This window comes from Heterodontus francisci, chromosome 11 (assembly GCF_036365525.1).
Source record: "Heterodontus francisci isolate sHetFra1 chromosome 11, sHetFra1.hap1, whole genome shotgun sequence".
In the NCBI taxonomy this organism is placed as follows: domain Eukaryota; kingdom Metazoa; phylum Chordata; class Chondrichthyes; order Heterodontiformes; family Heterodontidae; genus Heterodontus; species Heterodontus francisci.
This window is the reverse complement of record NC_090381.1, coordinates 78032451-78044072: the sequence shown is the minus strand read 5'-3', so window position 1 is coordinate 78044072 and position 11622 is coordinate 78032451. Positions and strand designations below refer to the sequence as shown.

The 11622-nt window shown below is 45.7% G+C and overlaps 1 protein-coding gene across 2 annotated transcripts in view; it reads left to right on the top strand.

Annotated features, from left to right (window-relative positions):
- The first annotated feature begins 2353 nt into the window (after positions 1-2353).
- LOC137375318 (COP9 signalosome complex subunit 7b-like) overlaps positions 2354-11622 on the top strand; it is a 65850-nt gene continuing 56581 nt past the window's right edge. For both annotated transcript variants that reach the window (XM_068042293.1, XM_068042292.1), the window contains exon 1: positions 2354-2428. The gene's annotated coding sequence lies outside the window, so the exon portion shown is untranslated. The remainder of the gene's footprint in view (positions 2429-11622) is intronic.

The window sequence follows — 11622 nt, the reverse complement described above, 5'->3', positions numbered from 1 at the left end:
CCACCCCCTCTGGCTCTAAGTGGACAGGAAACCCATCTCCATATCAATTAAGGACTCACCCTATGAAAATCTGAATTTTAATCAGTTTCCCACCAGAGGCGGGTTTCTGACCCAAAAATAGTCCCAGCTTCTGTTTCCCTCCTCTGTGGCGAATATTCAGCCATTTGTTTTCAAGTGATCAAATATTCTGGAGGAAAAATTGACAGAGAAGCTTATTATTGAACTGTTGCCAAAGGTCCAGTTGCACAGGAGAAGGAGCAATTAACCCCTGAGGTACAGGCTGAGTGAGACAATTAGCAGGATGACAGGCTGGGACAATTAGGATTGCTGCTCCTAAAACGGGTAGTGACATATACCACAATGGTGCTGAAGGAGAATGCTAAGGAAGACAATTGGAAGAGTCATGGTCTCCATCAGGATTCTATGTTGAGGTGGTATCAGCGGAGAAGCTAGGCTGAGAAGTCATGTTTTTCCTGCGCTGACTGCAGAAGGGTCCAGGTCTTCTTTCAAGGAATTGTTCACTTGTGGTATCATTGTCATCATATCCCCAGGCTGCGTGATTGTTTTGAATTCTCAACCTATATTCAATTGTCTATAGAAAGGTCAAAACTAGTCTGGGACAGGCAACATTTGTTTGTTTATCACAGAATCGTTACAGTACAGAAGGAAGCCATTCAGCCCACCATGTCTGCACCAGCTCTCTGAAAGTGCAACTTCCTCAAATCCATTCCCCTGCCTTCTCCTCACATTGTTCCTTTTCATAGAACTGTCTTAATTCCTTTTTGAATGCTTCAATTGAACCTGCCTCCACATGTTCTCAGGCAGTGCATTCCAGACCTTAACCACTCAATGTTGGGGCGGCACAGTGGCGCAGTGGTTAGCACCGCAGCCTCACAGCTCAAGGGACCCGGGTTCGATTCCGGGTACTGCCTGTGTGGAGTTTGCAAGTTCTCCCTGTGTCTGCATGGGTTTTCTCCGGGTGCTCCGGTTTCCTCCCACAAGCCAAAAGACTTGCAGGTTGATAGGTAAATTGGCCATTATAAATTGTCACTAGTATAGGTAGGTGGTAGGGAAATATAGGGACAGGTGGGGATGTTTGGTAGGAATATGGGATTAGTGTAGGATTAGTATAAATGGGTGGTTGATGTTCGGCACAGACTCGGTGGGCTGAAGGGCCTGTTTCAGTGCTGTATCTCTAACCTAATCTAATGTGTAAAAAAGTTTTTCCTCATGTCACTTTTGCTTCTCTTATCAAATACTTTAAATTTGTGCCCTCTCGTTCTCGATCCTTCCACGAGTGGGAACAGTTTCTCTCTATCTGGGGCGGCACAGTGGCGCAGTGGTTAGCACTGCAGCCTCACAGCTCCAGGGACCCGGGTTCGATTCTGGGTACTGCCTGTGTGGAGTTTGCAAGTTCTCCCTGTGTCTGCGTGGGTTTTCTCCGGGTGCTCCGGTTTCCTCCCACATGCCAAAGACTTGCAGGTTGATAGGTAAATTGGCCATTATAAATTGTCACTAGTATAGGTAGGTGGTAGGGAAATATAAGGACAGGTGGGGATGTTTGGTAGGAATATGGGATTAGTGTAGCATTAGTATAAATGGGTGGTTGATGGTCGGCACAGACTCGGTGGGCCGAAGGGCCTGTTTCAGTGCTGTATCTCTAATCTAAAAAAAAATCTAATCTATCTACTCTGTCCAGACCACCCCGCCCCCCCCCCCCCATATCCCATGATTTTGAATACCTCTATCAAATAAACATTATAAACATTAGCAATTGTAAAGTGTGTGGTGTTGAAAAGTTCAAAACAAAGAACAGATGTTCCAGAGGTTCTGTTTCACTAACATTGGCATACCCATGTTTCTGGGGTAGCGTTTGGCTCGCTACCAGCTTTATCATGATGGGCAACATTTTCATTTCTGTTCCGAAGAAGGGTCACTGACCCGAAACGTTAACTCTGCTTCTCTTTCCACAGATGCTGCCAGACCTGCTGAGTGGTTCCAGCATTTCTTGTTTTTATTTTCATTTCTGTGTTGGAGGGCCCCCAGCATGAGATGTCCAGTGAATATCCTCTCCGCAGTTGCTGACTGACCTGCTGTGTTTTCAGCCTTTTCTGCTTTAGTTCCCTCCTCATGACGAACAAGAACGAACGCGGTTAAAACATAGACCGTTCCGCGTGCTGGGGATTTAAATCAAAATCTTGGAATCATGAGCCGCTGCTAACGGCTCCACCTCATAAATGGAGCGCGCGCGAGGAAGTGGGGAGGGGGGGGGATGTATGTCATCAGGTCGACAGCTGAGTGAGCAAATCAAAACCCAAGATATCGCAGGGGGCGGGCCCAGGCGCGTGTTGCTCTGGCCAATAGGCGCGAAGCGCAGGCGCCCAGCTCTCCTCTGAAAGAGGGTCTGAGGCAAAGGACCTGAGCACAGGTAAGTTATTGAAAGATGTGCGGGTCATGGCTGCTTTAGAAGCGGCTCGCTGGGGCAATAATTGCAGGCTGTCCGCTAAGTGCGCTGTAAGAACTTCTGGGTTTTCGAGTCACCGGCACGTTAACCAGTTGTAAGAATATGAGGTCTGGGCCTAGAGCAGCAAGCGTCAAACACGTTGTTCTTTTTGTTTCTTGTGTGCTTTAGGTGATCGGACCCTTCTCCCTCGCAGTTAAATTAAATTTCTTGTGACATCTCTTCTGGCAAAGAAGTGTTGCCTGTTTGTTGCTCGAGCACTCGATATTAGCAGAAAGAAACCCTAAAAATCCTGTTTGAGGTTTAAAAATGTGGCGGTCTATAGACTTGTGATAGAACAGAAGTGTAAACGAGTACGATGCATACCAGAACTCATACACCCTTTTTTTCCCCCACTGGAGTTAATCAGGTGCTCCTGTTTCCCCTTGAGCTGCCAACTTTGATACTTACCTGAAGCCACAATCATTGCTTGAAATGTGGATATCATACCTATATGATATCAGCTTGTATTTCTAAAGGGGAAAAAAAATCATACTTCATTCATTGGATTCTTTTCAACAACTGGCAAAAAGTAGATAAGGCGCTGCAGTGGATGAGGTATGTATGTACTGAGAGGAAGTCTTTAATAAGTTGACACATAGCAGAGTTGTGACAGAAGCCAGGACATGTGAAGTTAGGGGTCAGGTTGCAAAATGCATTGGAAGATGGCCAAAAAATGTAAGTGTTAAGGGAGGATTTTCATACAAGGGGAAAGTGATTTCTGGCAGGGATCAGTGCTGGGAATACACTTACCATGTATGTAAATGATTTGGACACAAATTTTCAAGTAGTATGTCAAAAATTGCAGGTAATACCAAATTTGGAATGTGGATTACCACACCAAAATACAGGAAGATGTAAGTAAGCTTGCAAGGTGGGTAGCTAAATGAAAAATAAAACTTAATATAGTGAGGTGATTCATTTTGGTAGGAGGTATATAGAGACCTCTTATTTTTTGGAAATTAAAAAATCTAAATGAAGTAGAGGAGTGTTGGATCCCATCAGTTGCACAAAGAGAGACGAAGTCCGACTGTAGCTTTAAGAAACTTTATTGCAGTACTTCTTGGTTACATCATCAGCAAAGCAAACTACAACAACACCTTTGCCTCCACCTTCCTCCGGGGGTGGTGGAGCAGGGAAATCAAGCCTTTCTTATAGTTCTTCATACACATCAGTGACACCCCCTTTATGTTCCCAATTGGTTTACAAACTCTGCAGTTTCTTGGTGTATTGGCCTGATTGGGGTCCTGCCTTGTCAATTTGTTGCACCTCCTTACTCTAGCAGTTTTTCATCCCCTTATCTCCTTGTGAACCGTTAGGCTGACTGTTATACAAAGGGTTATTATTAAGCAGCCTGCAGCTGTCCTGCTAGTTTTGCTTGCTAGTCTACTCCTACTGATAAGCTGTCTGTGCATCCCTGAAGCTATGAAGTCATTCTGATAAACTGTCCCTACAGCACTGAATGGGCTACTATTAATTTCTGATAAGCTGTCTGCTGAAGCTCTAAAGTTAGTTTATTAGTAGTACATGATTGATTAATTATTTCACCTTAAATGTCCCCATATTATTATGTTCTCGAAAATGTTAAGTTCTGGCAATATTCTAGTAAAGCGTCACTCATCAAGTGACAATCCGCTTTAGGTAGATCAATTGTTCCCGGCAAAGACATGGGTCTTCCTGTTATTACTTCAAATGGGCTCAAGCCTGTGGTTCTGTTTGGGGTCGCTCTGCTACTACACAGAACTATCGGCAATGCCTGAGGCCACTTTATTCCTTCCTGGTGATACTTGGATAGTCGCTGTTTTAGCATCTGATTCATTCGTTCCACTTGGCCTGATGACTGGGGACGATGAGGACAGTGTTAATCCCACGTAATGTTCAGTAGTCGACTGACTTCCTGACAGACCGCGCCTGTGAAATGGGTTCCTTGGTCAGAGTCAATGCTGACCGGTACTCCCCATCTGGGGATGTAATCTTTACACAGGACCTTAGCGGTGTGATTGGCTGTGGCTCTTCTAGCTGGGACAGCCTCTACCCATCTAGAAAATTTATCGACGATGACTAAAATGCCGGTGTACCCGACAAGGTGGGAGAGTGATATAGTCGACTTGTAAGCACTGGAATGGGCCGGCTGGAGCAGGGGCTCTTAGTTGAGGCATTATTGTAGTGGGTCCTGGATTGTTTTTCTGACAGACCACACAGTGGTCAGCTACCAGCTGTGCATGTTTTTTAAACCCTCGGCTCCACCAGCTTTTCTGGAACCGTGCAGTCATCTGTTGCGGGGCCAGGTGTCCCCAGGAGTGAATTTGTTGGGCTAAAAAGGGCATCAGCGCCTGTGGTGCGACAGGTTTCTCGGTGTCCCTTTGTCTCCAGATGGGGATTCCCAGGGCTGGCGCTGAGCACAGAGCCCTCTTTAAATTTTCGAAAGCTTCTTGTTCTTTGGTTAGCGTAACTGATTCTTTAGAGGCCCGCTTTCCCTTCAAGAGATCGGTTAATGGTTGAGCCAGCTGTGTGTAGGAGTCGATCCAGTTTCTGTTGAAGTTACACAAACCCTAAAAGGACCTAAGCTCCTGGATAGTAGTTGGCTGTTTGGCAGCTCGAATAGCGGCGGTCCTGTCTTGGGTGAGTTCTCTGTTTCCTTTCGAAATCTTTTGTCCCAGGTACATGACCTCTCCTTCTGCTATCTGTGCTTTGTCGATACTGGCCTTATGTCCTCTCTGATGAAGGTGGTCCAGCAGGGTACGCAGATCTTGTTCGTGCTGTTCTTCTGTCTCAGAGGCTAACAGAATGTCGTCCACGTACTGAATGACCGTGGAGTACGTGGAAGGTAACTCGCTCAAATGGTTTTGCAGGGCCATATGAAATACCGTGGGGCTGTTGTGGAAACCCTGCGGCAGGCGAGTCCAGGTGTACTGCTGTTGTACAGTAAAGGCGCACCACGGTTGGACTTCGGGTGCCAGTAGCACCGACCAAAATCCGTTGGCCATATTGATAACAGAGAACCATTCATGTTCCAGCTTCAAGGCATTAAATACCGTAGAGGGGTCAGCTACCAGAGGGGCCTTTTGATCAATACACTGGTTAGCCTTTCTATAGTTGACAGTAAGCTGCCAGGTCCCGTTTGGCTTCCGTACTGGCCACGCAGGGCTGTTTGATGTACTGTGTGTTTTAACCAGCACACCTTGCTCCTCTAGCTGTCTAATTACGGGTAGGATTCCTGCAATAGATGTTTGACTGATGGGGTATTGCTTAGTACAGGGTGGAGCGGATCCCGTAAACGTTGCCGATTCCATTTGAAGTAGCCCACAATCGTTCTTACCTGGGCCCATATTGGGTGCTCCCTCAGCTGCTCTTTCTTCAAAATTCTGATAGACCAAGTAACCTGGCCACATTCGAAATGCAACGAAGAGTCCAGCTGAGTGAGAACGTCCATACCGAGGAGTGCTTGGTCCACCGGACCTACCCAGACCGGTGTTATCAATTCGTGCGGACCAAGACTGATGCGTACGGGCTGGGTCCTCTTAATTACCAACCCATTGCCCCCAGCTGCGTAAGCTCTTTTAGTCTTGACGTCCATCGGTAGGGAGTTTCCGTATTGTTGAGGTAGACATGTTAATTCGGCTCCGGCATCCAATAAGAAGTCAATGTCTTGATCGCCCACCCTCGCAGTTACATACAATCCATCTTTTCTATTTTCTACTAGCACTAGGAGAGGCGCTGAAAAGGCGAGGGAGGGCACCTCTAGGTTTTTGTCGCATCGAGTAAGGAGGACATCTCCTTCTGTTGCTGGGGCGTCAACCGTTTGAACTTCTCAAAGAGGTCGTTGGCATCAGTGGAGGGAGCTGGTTTGGGTGCCGGGTTGCGTCCTTGGCGTCCTCTGCCTCGTCCTCTCGCTGTACACGCCTTAGCCCAATGGCCTTCCTTCCCGCAGTAGTAACAGGGGGCCAGGTCGCTTATCTTGCTCTTTGTCAGGCTCTTTCGGTGCTGTACCCGTCTGCACGGCTCGAAGCTTGACTCCCATGTCCCTGTCCAGCTGAGCGCATCTGTCAATTAACTCTGAGTATGTCGCTCTTACCGCGTCCCACCCTGGTAGGGTGGCCTTCAGTATTTTAGACAGTTCTGGCTTTAGTCCATCAACAAAAGCAGATTTTAAGGGTCCAAAACCGGTGTCGTCCAGATCCTCTGGAGTAGGGTCTACTGTCCCGGAGTATTCCACCCAGCTGGACCTAAACCTCTCTTCATACTCCCGCACGTCCTCGGAGTTCTTCTGCTGACAGGCTGCAACTTTGCTCCAGTCTGTTTTTACAGGACAAAACTCTTGCAACCACGCGTTAATCGCAATCCATCCGGCGTCAAGTAGCTGTCCATCTGCACCCAAAGCAATTTTGACCTCTCTCCTCAGCTTTCGGCCCGCTCGCCCGGGCACCATTACGGCTAGAATCTGTACCCCGTCCCATGGGTGGAGATCGTAAATTCCCTTCAATTGTTCCAGCTGCTCCCACGTGTTTAGACCCCCTTTCTTCGGGTCGGGCAATTTTGTGGACCACTTGTCTATTTTCTCAGGGGAAGCAGGGACGTGTGTCCAGTACGCGTTGTGCTCGGCCGTGGTGACCTCGCTAGCGTTCACAGTCTTCTTTTCCGTCTTGACCTTAACGCGTTTCTGTTTAAGGGGAGCTAGTCGTGGAAATGGTAACCCATCATCATTGTCACTTTCTTCACTGGAAGACTCGGCTAGGCCTGCTTCACGCAGTTGCATCTTCCGTTGTTCCTTTTGTAACGACTTCAAACTCGGATACAAGTTAGCTGGAGGTGGTCGGCGGGGTTCGCAGAGCTGTCCCGGTTCCTTCGGTTGGGTCGGCTGCTGGTCTTGTAGTTGTTTTTTAAGCTCTTTAATTTCAATCTGTAGCCTTTCCTTTTCAGATTGTTTTTCGGCCTTTAGCTTTTCCTTTACAAGCTTTTCAATTTTCAGTTGTTCGCAGACCGCCTTCGATTGATCCTTTGCACTCGTTTGGTCGCGATCACATTGGGCTTGTCGCATAATCTCATTGCGTTGCCGAATCTGGCCCATTATGGCCAGGGACCATTGGGTCCGTTCTTTATCCTTTAAACGGGTTGTTTTTCCCCAGACTCTCTTTATATCTTCCAGGGACCACTGTCCCATGGAGGTGCCATATTTTTGCCCAATTTCGGTGTACACTTTAGCCAGATTAAACTGTTGCTCTACATATTCTTTCAACTGCCAAAGTATTTCATCTTCGGGAACGTCAGGTGGGGCCCGCCCACCTTTGACGGTAGTTGGTAACTGTCGGTTGCCTTCGTCTGTCATCTTATCCATTCAGGTAGGGAAGCAGGTCTCGAGCCGTCAGGCTTTTCGCCAAATAGGTATTTCGTCAAATACCGCCAAGTTGGACGTCGAGAAAGGGGGTCTCGAGCCGCACAAGAAAGGGTTATTTCCGTCAAATACCGCCAAGTTCGGGATCGCGTGGCAGGGAACCGAAATTTAGACAACAACCAAGGACTTATAACACAAAGAGGAGTCCTTACCTCTGGGGGCACCGATAGGTCCGATGTCTGTGGCTCACTGAAAGTAGCAGCACACATTGAGGCAATAAAGAGTGTGAAAAGTTCTAGCATTCATTTCTAGAGGGATATATTACAAAAGGAGACAATGTTAAATTTATGTAGAATATTGATTCAAGCACACTTGGAGTGCAGTTTTTGATCTCCATACCACAAAAGGGATATTGAAGCTTTGAGGAAAGTTCAGATAACACTTTCAAGAATGTTACCAGAATTGAGAGGATTCAACTATCAGGAATGATTGAGCAGGCTGGAGCTCTTTTTTTTCTGGAAAAGAGACTAAGATGATGCCTGATAGAAGCCTTTAAAGTTATGAAGGGGTGCGATAGGGAGGATGTGGAGAAGCTATTTCCACTAGCCACCAAGTCCGTGCCTCTCCCTGCCAACCGTCTCAGACTGAACTGGACTATTCACAATCTTGGTTTGTATTTAACCCTGAAATGAGCTTCCAACCATATATCCGTGCCATTATTAAGATTGCCTTTTTGCACCTCTTTCATCACCTGACTCGGCCCCTGCCTCAGCTCATCTGCTGCAACCCTCTTCCATGCCTTTGTTACCTCTAGACGTGACTAATCCAACACACTCCCGGCTGGACACTCTGTTACCTTGAGGTCATCCAAAAAGTTTTTTTTAATGCGTTCACAGGATGTGGGCAACACTAAGTGAGCCATCTTCTTGGCAGTCAAGTGACTAGCTAGGCCATTTCAGAGAGCAGTTAAAAATCAACTACATTGCTGCAGGTCTGGAATCACATAGGCCAGAATGGGTGAGTACAGCAGATTACCTTCTCTAAAGGGCATTAGCAAACCAGATGACCTTTTATGACAATCTGGAAGATAACCATTACTATTGCTATCTTTTTAAATCCAAATTTATTTAATTAACTGAATTTAAATTTCCCAGCTCCTGTGGTGGGATTTGAAACTCTTCTCTCTGGATCATTATTCCAGGCCTCTTGATTACCTATCCAGCAACATAACCACTATGCTACCATTCCCAACATCCAAGAAGTTTAATTCACCCATCACCCTTGTCCTCACTGACCTACATTGGCTCATGGTTAAGCACTGCTGCAATTTTAAAATTGTCATCCTTGTTTTCAAATCCCTTCGTGGTCTTGCCCCTCCCTATTTCTATAATTTCCTCCAGCCCCATAACTGTCCAAGATATTTGCATTTCTCTAATTCTGGCCTCCTGAGTATCCCCCATTTTAATTGCTACACCATTGGTGGCTGTGCCTTCAGCTGCCAAGGCTCTGAAGCTTTGGAATTCTCTCTCTAAACCTTTCCACATCCCTACCTCTTTCTCCTCTAAGGTGCTTGTTAAACTTTTGGTCATCTTCTATAATATTTCTTTATGCAACCCAAGGTAAAATTTTGTTTTAAATTGCTCCCGTGAAGCACCTTGTAATGCTTTATTACTTTACTGATGAGAGTTAAGTACAACTTGTAGTTGGTGAATCCAGAACGAGGCATAAATGTAAGATAGCCGCTAAAAGATTAAATAAAGAATTTGGGAAGGATTTCTTTACACGGGGAGTGGTTGATGCAGATGGCAATGATACATTTAATGGAAACTGTTAGGCAGACATGAAGGAGAAGGAAATCGAGCAAGCAGCATGGGAAGTAATTAAAGAACTTGTTTTTATATAGTGCCTTTTGTGACCTTGAGATGTCCCAAGTGCTTTTCAGCCAATTGAGTACTTTTGAAGTGTAGTTAAACTTGTAATGAAGGGAGTGAGAGGAGGCTCCTTAGAGCAGAAAGATTGATCTGATAGAGCTACTCAAAAATCATGAGCAGTTTTGATAGAGAAACTGTTTCCAGTGGTAGAAGGGTTGGTAACCAGAGAAGCGTTAAGGTGATTAGTAAAAGAACCAGAGGCAACAAGATGAATTTTGTTTTACATAGTGAGTTGTGATCTGCATGCACTGCCTGAAAAGGTGGTGAAAGCAGATTCAGTAGTAACATTCAAGAGAGAATTGGATAAGTACTTGAAGGGAAAACATTTGCAGGGTTATGGAGAAAGAGCGGGGGAGTGGCACTAGTTGGATAGCTCTACTAAACAGCCAGCACAGGCATAATGGACTGAATGGTCTCCTGTGCTACATCATATGATTCTATGATCGCCATAGATCAATTGAGTCAAATGGCCTAGTTCTATGCTGCAGATTCTCTTTGTGTCCTGCATCTGAACAAGACCAGCATTCTATGATTAGCTTTAATTATTATAATCATATGGGCGGCGCAGTGGTTAGCACCGCAGTCTCACAGCTCCAGCGACCCGGGTTCGATTCTGGGTACTGCCTGTGCGGAGTTTGCAAGTTCTCCCTGTGACCGCGTGGGTTTTCGCCGGGTGCTCCGGTTTCCTCCCACAGCCAAAGACTTGCAGGTGATAGGTAAATTGGCCATTGTAAATTGCCCCTAGTGTAGGTAGGTGCTAGGGAATATGGGATTACTGTAGGGTTAGTATAAATGGGTGGTAGTTGGTCGGCACAGACTCAGTGGGCCGAAGTGCCTGTTTCAGTGCTGTATTTCTAAATAAATAAAATATTTCATTAGCTCAGTTTGATGAATGCAGTCGTGTCATTGAGGCATCCAGACCAGAAACAACAGCTTGCACTTAGTATCGCTTACAAAGGAGAACAACTTTGGGTGCTTACTGAGGAGAAAAAGGACATTGAGAGCAAAACAACAAGTTAATGGGAGACGAGGAATCAACTAACAGAGGAGTAGAGGGTTCACGCCGGGACTTGAGATTGGAGGAAGTTGCTCAGGGAATTAGAGCTTTGGAGACAAGGAACTTGAAAATGATATTTTTTGGTGTATAGAAAGCCAGTGAATTTTGGTAAGGATGGGGGATAATAGGAGATAATCTAGTACGCACAGGTACACAGGCTACAGCCTTTTGAATTGCTTGGAGTTTGAGAACATTGAAAGATGGGAGCAGACTTAAGCATGAATTAGGGTTTTGTTGGTGAAAGAAGAAAGGTAGTAGATAATCTGGCAATGCCTGGAAATAAAAGCCTAGTCTTACCGAGCAGAGGTTTAAAAGTTTGCTCAAGATTGATTTAGATGTTGAGTTTATAAACCACCTGATCCCGCATGAATAGAAAACTAGTGATTATTGGAAGCAGTGACAGAAGCATATTGGACAACTGATTGAATGGCTTTTGTTTTACTAACATTGAACAGGAGGAAGTCTCAACTTCAACACCTAATATCAAACAGTCAGCCAGCCAATTGCACCATGATGGTTGCTCAGTTAATGGAGTGAGAGAAGTAGAACATATATATGAAAGCTAATCTTTTTGTTTACAGATGATGTCTTTAAGCGCATAGGAGTAGGCCATTTAGCCCCTCAGGCCTCTTCCACTATTCCATGAGATCATGGCTGATCCATGACCTAACTTCATATGCTTGCCTTGGCCCCTATATCCCCTAATACTAACAAAAATTGATCAATCTCAAATTTTAAATTTACAATTGATCTAGCGCCAATTGCTGTTTGTGGCAGAGTGTTTCAAACTACTTCTGCTCTC